General features: G+C 39.5%; 1 pseudogene; it reads right to left on the bottom strand.

Annotated features, from left to right (window-relative positions):
• Nucleotides 1–532: 532 nt before the first annotated feature.
• Nucleotides 533–837, bottom strand: LOC102482895 (small nuclear ribonucleoprotein Sm D2 pseudogene; annotated as a pseudogene).
• Nucleotides 838–7,671: the final 6,834 nt, after the last annotated feature.

Here is a 7,671-nt window from a genome sequence, read left to right as displayed (position 1 = left end):
TCTTAAATTATTCAAGGTATCTCTGAGCATTCAAAGGTATGCAGGAGTAGAAAATTGGTGATGATTCTTCTGCTCTGCCTCCCTGTTGCTCACCAGCACCCTGTACTGTTGCCACTAGTTCTGGGTGACCCAAAGTCCTCCCTGTTTCTAGAAAGCAGGTTTGCCTGAAGCCAAGCTGTTGAGCTTCAACTCAGTACCAAAGAAGAGATCATGCAGAGTGGATGCGCAGCTCGCTATGTCAAACACTGAAGTCCTAAAAGTCCAAAGGCGAGTAGGGGAGGGCATGAGCCATGGGTCCCAGCCTTTAACCCTGAAGGGCACAGGCAGCCTGCCTTCCCGCAAGGCCCTCAACTGGAACAGGTGTCAAGAAAATTCTTGAAATTTCTCCCAAATCAACTGGATCAGAATCTCTTGGTATGGAACCCAGCACTATATATATATATATAAAAAAACACAGGACTTTTATTATTCCCATCAAAAGGACAGATCTTGGCAGGACAAGGGAGTGAGTTCTGGTGGTGGGGAGGAGATGCTATTTGCCAGTGGTGAGTGGGTTCTGTGGAACCACAATGACCAAGTCCCCATGCAGACACACAGAAACATCTTAGAGAGGTAGCAGTCCTTGTTGACTGACTTGGACTTCTTGCCCTTGCCACTCTTGGGATCTCTGTTCCCATCTCCTTCACATTCTCCAGCACCATGTTGCAGTTTCTACTGGAGTTCTGTTCTGTCAGTTGAGAGCACTTGGGTATTGTTCTTGACTGAGTGCGTGAGCACAGAGAGTGGACCTGTGTTAAATTCCTCTTCCTCCTGCTGTTACAGCTCCTCTAAGGTCATCTCACTCAAGTCACTCCCATCCTATTAATACATTTTAACCAAGACCCCCCCCCAGGTGGTTTCAGTACCTTCCAGAAGGCAAAAAGACTGGACTTAACTGTGGTTCTCAGGGTGTGGTTAGAGAGTTTGAGGTTCCCCTGTCCCTTTTTGGAGCAGTGAAAATGGGGCTATCCATAAGATCAAAATTCTACTTATAATACTGGGATGTGGTTGGCCTGTTTCATTCTTTTTTTTACAAGTACAGTGGAGCTTTGTGATGGTGTCATTTCTAGACAGTTTCATGCTGTAAAAAAATCCCCCAGTTTTAGTTTCTAATATTACAAGCAGTAAAGGGTAAAATCAAAATTAATAAAAGCAATCTGGGATAAAGTTTGAAAATGAAAAGGAGTCCTAAGACTGAACGGTATGACATAGGCAATACTAAGGCCTGCAGGACCTAGAGGCTGAGCCTATCCAGAGCACTTGTACACGGAGGTCCACTTATCACAAATGTTCCTCAAATTCACAGAGATCGAGCACACACACACCTCAGAAACATTTTTCAAATTAAAGCTGCTTACTAGAAACTACTCTTCCAGCACCACCCTTTCACTGTACACTGTCAGGGCAAAAGGTTTAGAAACTTAATACCCCGTTTCTAAAAGGTCATTGTTACCCTGGATTAGAGTTAAATATTCACTAAAAGGTCTTGTGGTCCAGTTTGAACATGTTAAGTAATTTTTAACAACAATAAACTTCTGTTTAACTCCAGGTTAACAGAAAAGCTTCCTGGTTTTATAATGAGTAACACATTCTTTAGTTTTTTCTTATTAGTCCAGAGTCTGCCTGAGTTTAGGATGAATATTCAAAACTCTAACTCTTTAACTGGAACATGAGTACAGAGGCCAGTGTGTTGGCATGGGACCCTGGTCCTATAGTGTTATTCTGTGCTTCTAAACAGAATACTTTCTTATAACTTTCTCATAAAATCAATTTGAATTATAATAATAATCATTTGATCTGTGCTTTTTGTTATTAAATCCTTTCAGGTTATTATAACTTATAAAACTCACTATAAATCCAGTACGTATTTCCTTTTTACAGAAAAGTACACTAAGACATAGCAGAGTTCATCAAACCTCTCACTCAAGGTTAATTGTACATTTTTTTCATTGAATCTGTTTTTGTAATATTTTAAAATTGTGACCAACATTTTTAAGTCATGCTAAAGGCTAAGAAACTGTAGACAAATATAATACCTTTCACAGTTTGAGGACAAAGATTAAAACTCTAAGGTATGCCTTTTGTGCCAATTCTTGTTTGTTCTGGTTTGCTTTTGGAGAACAATATCTTCCTGTCCTCAATTTTTAGATGATACCTTTTACACATAAATACACACAAACATTTTTTATATCAATTGCTCATGGTCTGAAATCCCTGTCCAGTCTTCTACCTTTGCAATCTCACCTGAATCCTGGCTCACTCATTTTCCTGAACTAAAAGCAGTTGGAACATTCTGTAAAGAGGTTGTTCCTTGGCCTGCTGTCAGATCATGGACTTCAAGATGATCAGTAAAAGACATGTAAAGATCAACTCAAGGGAAAATGTTTCTCACTATTGCTTACAACAGAGTTCCTGCTTCTGTTTCCCTCAAGCTCATCCCCAAATGAAGAAGTTCGAACCAGGATAAAGATATGCCTCCTTTAGGAGGGAAAAGGAGCAGGGCCAGCAAGTTGTGTAGTGGTTAAGGCGCTGGATTCCCACATAGCTGAGAAAGGTTTGAGTCCTGGACCTGGTGGCTAGAAACACATGCGGGGTGCATGTGTATGCTTGTGTGTGTGCCCAAAATCCCAAGAGGAGAATGGAAGGGAAGGGATTATGGTATGGCTATACCTGCTACAGGGTGATTTCTCACTTTCTGTCTCTCTGGTGAGTATAAGCACCCTACAGCATAAATCTATAAAAATTTTTTTAAAAAAAGAAGAAAAAAAGGAAGAAGAAAGAAAAAAGAAAAAGAGAAAGAAAGAGAAAAGGGACCAACCTTCTCATTATAACATTCCCATGAAAAGGGAAGTGGAGAATCAACCCCAAAAGAAAATATGACCCAAAAGATCCACCAAAATGTAATTTTCAAACTAGGCTTTTTAGTGGTCCATGCATATATTATCAGATATTTGGAAGTTATCTACAAGAGTTGTCCTTAATTATAGTTTTATGTCACCTATAATCTATAATAAACTAAATTAAATATATTCTAGATTTCCTTGCTAGTCATTTTGTAATTTATATGTCACATTATTTTAGTGCCTGCATTTTTTTTTAAATAAACTTTTTGCTATAGGGCATGTGTGGTTGCTTGACAGAGAGAGACAGTGAGAGAGAAAATGAGAAGTCACCCCCCAGGAAGATGGCCACACAACAGTTCCTTCTCCTTCAGGGATATTGGGCACACTCACACACACACATGTGCCCAGCATGATCTTCAAGCCACCAGGTCTGGGATTTGAACCATGGTCAGCCATGTGGGAGTCCAGTGACTTAATTACCATGCCACCAGCTGGCCCTCAGTGCCTTAATTTCTGCTTGTATGTGGAAAACTATGGGCACAAAGTTATTTTCAATGTTTACAGCACAAAATAAAATGATAAATGTTTGACACAGTAGATATGTTTATTGCCCTCATTTGACCATTACACATTTTATACATGTATTTTTTAAAAATCACACTGTAGGGATCAGCAGATGGCGGTCTCAGAACATTGCTGGACTCCCACGTACTCTACCACGGTTCAAGTCTCAGGCCCAGTGACTTAAACTCCCATAGGGCGCATATGCATGCATGCCCAAGATCCTGAGAGGAGGATGGAGGAGAAGGGATTGTGGTGTGGCCATCCCCCCTGGGGGTGATGATTTCTTTCTTTCTGTCTCTCTGTTTCTCTCTGTTTTCTGGTGAGTGCACCCACCCTATAACAAAAACCTTTCCAAAAAAAATCATATTACACCTCATAAATATGTGTTGCCATTATATGTCAATTAAAATTATAATAAAAATGGAATAAAAACCTTTAAAAAAGACTTTGTCTATAAATTTTTCATAAAACTTTCAAGAAAAGGACTATTTGCTGGTGAATCTACCTTTATAAATAAATTATTATGTATCTCTTTTATAAAACAGTGTGCACTATTCACTTTTCACACAAAATTATACATACCACATTAAACTGACTAACATTTGTGTTTCTATTATGGTTTCTCTTTCTACCTACTTTCCAATTTAGCTTATAGAGAAGTAACATCATTGACACCCTCCTAGAGAAGTTTAAATTTACCAGGTGATAAATTTCTTAAGTGAAGAGTGAGAGCATACTTGCTGATGGGGGAATAAAAATGGTGTCCAGGTGAAAAGTGACTCACCTACTAAACTGCCAAAAACATGGCAAAGAGACGTAATTTCCTGTCAGAGCCTCTCATCCTAACCCCAAATAATGTGAAGATATTGCTCTACATAAAAAGAAGCTATTTCCTACATGTGCGGACTTGGACAGCACAGCTTTGAAATGGCAACTTCAGTCCTCGAGAAAGCACCTGTAGAGATTCTCACAAAACTGATCCAGACAAAGGGAAGCATAGTGCCTGTGTCAGTATTCCAGATCACAACCATGACCACTGGTCCTACGAAGCTGGATTCAGTGGGAATTACATGCCCGTTTTAGTTCGCCATTATATTGCTAACAGAAATTCCTGAGACTGGAGGATTTATAAACAAATGTTTATAATTCTGGAAGTTCAAATGCTTGAGACTGACATCACAACATGAATGACAGCAGAGAAAATTCAGGCCATGTGCAAAGAGAGACCTGGAGGCAGGCATCTTTTGTAAAGATGTACTCTAGTTGGAAGGAACTTCTTGTGAGAGCTGGAACTCAGTCTATCTCCAGAGAAAGAACTAACCCATTCATGAGGCTGATGCCTCCATGATCCAATCATCCCTCACTAGGCCTCACCTCTTTAAGGTCTCTCTCCTTTCAATCCTATCACACTGGGGACCAAATTCCAAAACCTAAAAACTTTATGAGACAAACCACTATGTAAATCACAGCAATGCCCAATGCAATGATCCTCGAGATTCTCTTCTTTAGGTGAGAAATGATCAATATCCAGCCAGGAAAAATAAGATGTGGCTTTCTTTGTAGCTACACACTCATCTGTCTTGGTTGAGTGATTGGATGGCTTTGAAGTTCTCTGATGGGGTATAGGATATGTGCATGATTGACTTGAATTAACTTAAAAACAGAATTGATTATCTCTTAGGTAAACTGGATAAGAAAGTTAACTAGCCACAGATGAAATAGACAGCTATTGACACAGAGTGACTTTCAAAGTATTGAAAGACTCTAATTCCAAAATGCTTACACCAATATGCCACCCCCGATTTACACCATCAGACAAATCATTACTTTGAATTAAGGCAATGTATGTCTCACTGTGTCCTCTATAGAGCATTGAGAGGTGTCACACTAAGAAAAAGAAATCACATACACATAGATAGATGTTCACAAGTTTGGAGAAACCCCATATCTTAAAAAGTAGCTGTCTTACTGTAGAACTTAGTGCTTAGAAAAACTAGTTGTTATGGATCTCTGATAAACAGGACATAAAAGGCAGTGGACACTGTTTTTACAATGTTTCATGGCAGACTGGTTTTACTCAGATTAGAAAAGTCATCTTTCTTAGATAATACTAGTATTACGTAGCTTAGTCCATTGGGGCTGCTCTAACTAAAACATAATAAACGGAATGGTTTGTGGACAACAAAAATTTATTGATGACCGTTCTGGAGGCTGGGAAGTCCAAGATCAAGGCACTGGCAAATTCAGTGTCTGGTGAGGGATCAAGCCCTTGTTCATAAATAGCACTGTCTCACTGTGTTTTCACATAACAGATGAGGCAAGAAAACTTTATGGGCGCTCTTTTCTAAAAGCACTATCCCCTTCATAAGAGCTCTATCATCATGACTTAATTATGTTCCAAAGTCCTCACCTTCTAAGACATTGGAGATTGAGTCTTGATGTATGAATTCAGAACACAGCAGCTTACAAATGTCCTAGTCAATGGACAACTTCTGAATCCATTATCATGCACAGAGTCCTTGAGCATGGATTTTTTTTTTTCCCAACCAAAATAATTAGCTTCAGAGAACAGAAATTTGCAGCAACAAAGGATTTTCATTTTGTTGTGCTTGAAAGAGAATGAACAATACCTAGAGGGTACTGGGAATAGGTGAGGGGTATTGCTGGGCAAGTGAGCTCCAGGTACAGCACTCTCTGGTAATATAGCAATGAGGACCAGCAGGTGGCATGGAGGTTAAAGTGGCTGGATCCCACATGACTGACTGTGTCGTTGGGGTCCTAGGCCTGGCAACTTGACCATCATACCAGGAGTGTGTGTGTGTGTGTGTGTGTGTGTGTGTGTGAGTGTGCGCCCAAAATCCACATGGAAGAGAAGGGATTGCGGTATGGCCACCACCCCTTAGGATGATGTCTCACTTTTTCTCTCTCTCCATTTCTCTCCAGCAAGCACACATGCTTCATAGAAAAACTAAAATCAAACCAAACAAAGAATGACTTTGTCCAAAGTAATGAACCCCAAGTGAGGAGACAGTGCATAATGGTGAATCTAGAGTATGAATGAAAATCACTAGAAAGACTTAAATGGGGGGTGAATAGGGAAAATGGTGGAAGGCACTAGTGGCAATTTTTGTTCATGGAAATCTTTTGCCTAGGACTACCCTTATCAGAAAGAAATTAAAAAATTCACCATTTTTTATTTCCAGAATCAGCAGTCACTCTAGTCCTGCCTGCTTTTAATGAAGTCACCCAAACATAATTTCTTCTACAGTCAGATATAAGTGAGTATAATTACAGTGTGCAAAAGAGTGGAGACCTTCAGGAATACAAAGTTTGCCTAACACTCCAACATGTGACCTCCCAGATGCTCTTAAATTCCACATCAACCACATTTTAATCCCCCCTTTTTCTACAGAAAATGAGTTAATTTAATTATCTTAAATCCATTAGTTTAGAAACATAATTTTTAATTATTTATGTATTTTGGAGTTTTGGGGGTTTTTTTAACTATAGGGCTCATGTGCTCACTGGAGAGACAGAGATAAAGAAACAGAAACTGAGAAATCATCCCCCCAAGGGGATGACCATGACACAATCCCTTCTTTCCATTCTCCTCTCAGGATTTTGGGTACGCAGTAGAACCATGGTTGACCATGTCGGAGTCCAACACCTTTACCACCACACCACCTGTTGGCCCCTAAGTTTATTCTTATGATGAGAGTTTAAGATTTGCCTCCTAGGCATAGCACCTATGATAATTCCTCCATGGGATATTAATTTCTTCTGTAAAGTGAAGTTTAGTCAAGACCTTGTATACATATGTAAACACCATTCTAATTTTAAAATTCAATTTCTCAATTTGAAGAAATTAGGGATTCACTTGACCCTAATAAAACTTTTCAACACTGCCTCTCACCATAATTGAATGTAGTCCAAAAGAAGTGGTGATAGAGGTTTTATTTTGGGACACGAGCATGTCATATCAGCCTGTACTGCAGTGAAGACATGTACACATGTGACGGTGACTTTGAACTGCATCTTTCACCAACTGAAGGAGAAATGTGTCTCGCTTTAGCATGAGGTTCCTTTTAGTCTTCTTCCCACCTTCCCACCTAAAGTCATGTTTTCCACCTTAATACTCACATTTGATGAAATATTTTCATGGGAGGCTTCTACTGCCTGTCAAAAGGCGCAATCTGCCTGTTCTGTGATGTGCTAAGATATTTGT

The sequence above is a fragment of the Tupaia chinensis genome, unplaced genomic scaffold, assembly GCF_000334495.1.
Source record: "Tupaia chinensis unplaced genomic scaffold, TupChi_1.0 Scaffold000647_1, whole genome shotgun sequence".
NCBI classification, from domain to species: Eukaryota; Metazoa; Chordata; class Mammalia; order Scandentia; family Tupaiidae; genus Tupaia; species Tupaia belangeri.
This window is presented reverse-complemented; position numbering and strand designations above follow the sequence as displayed.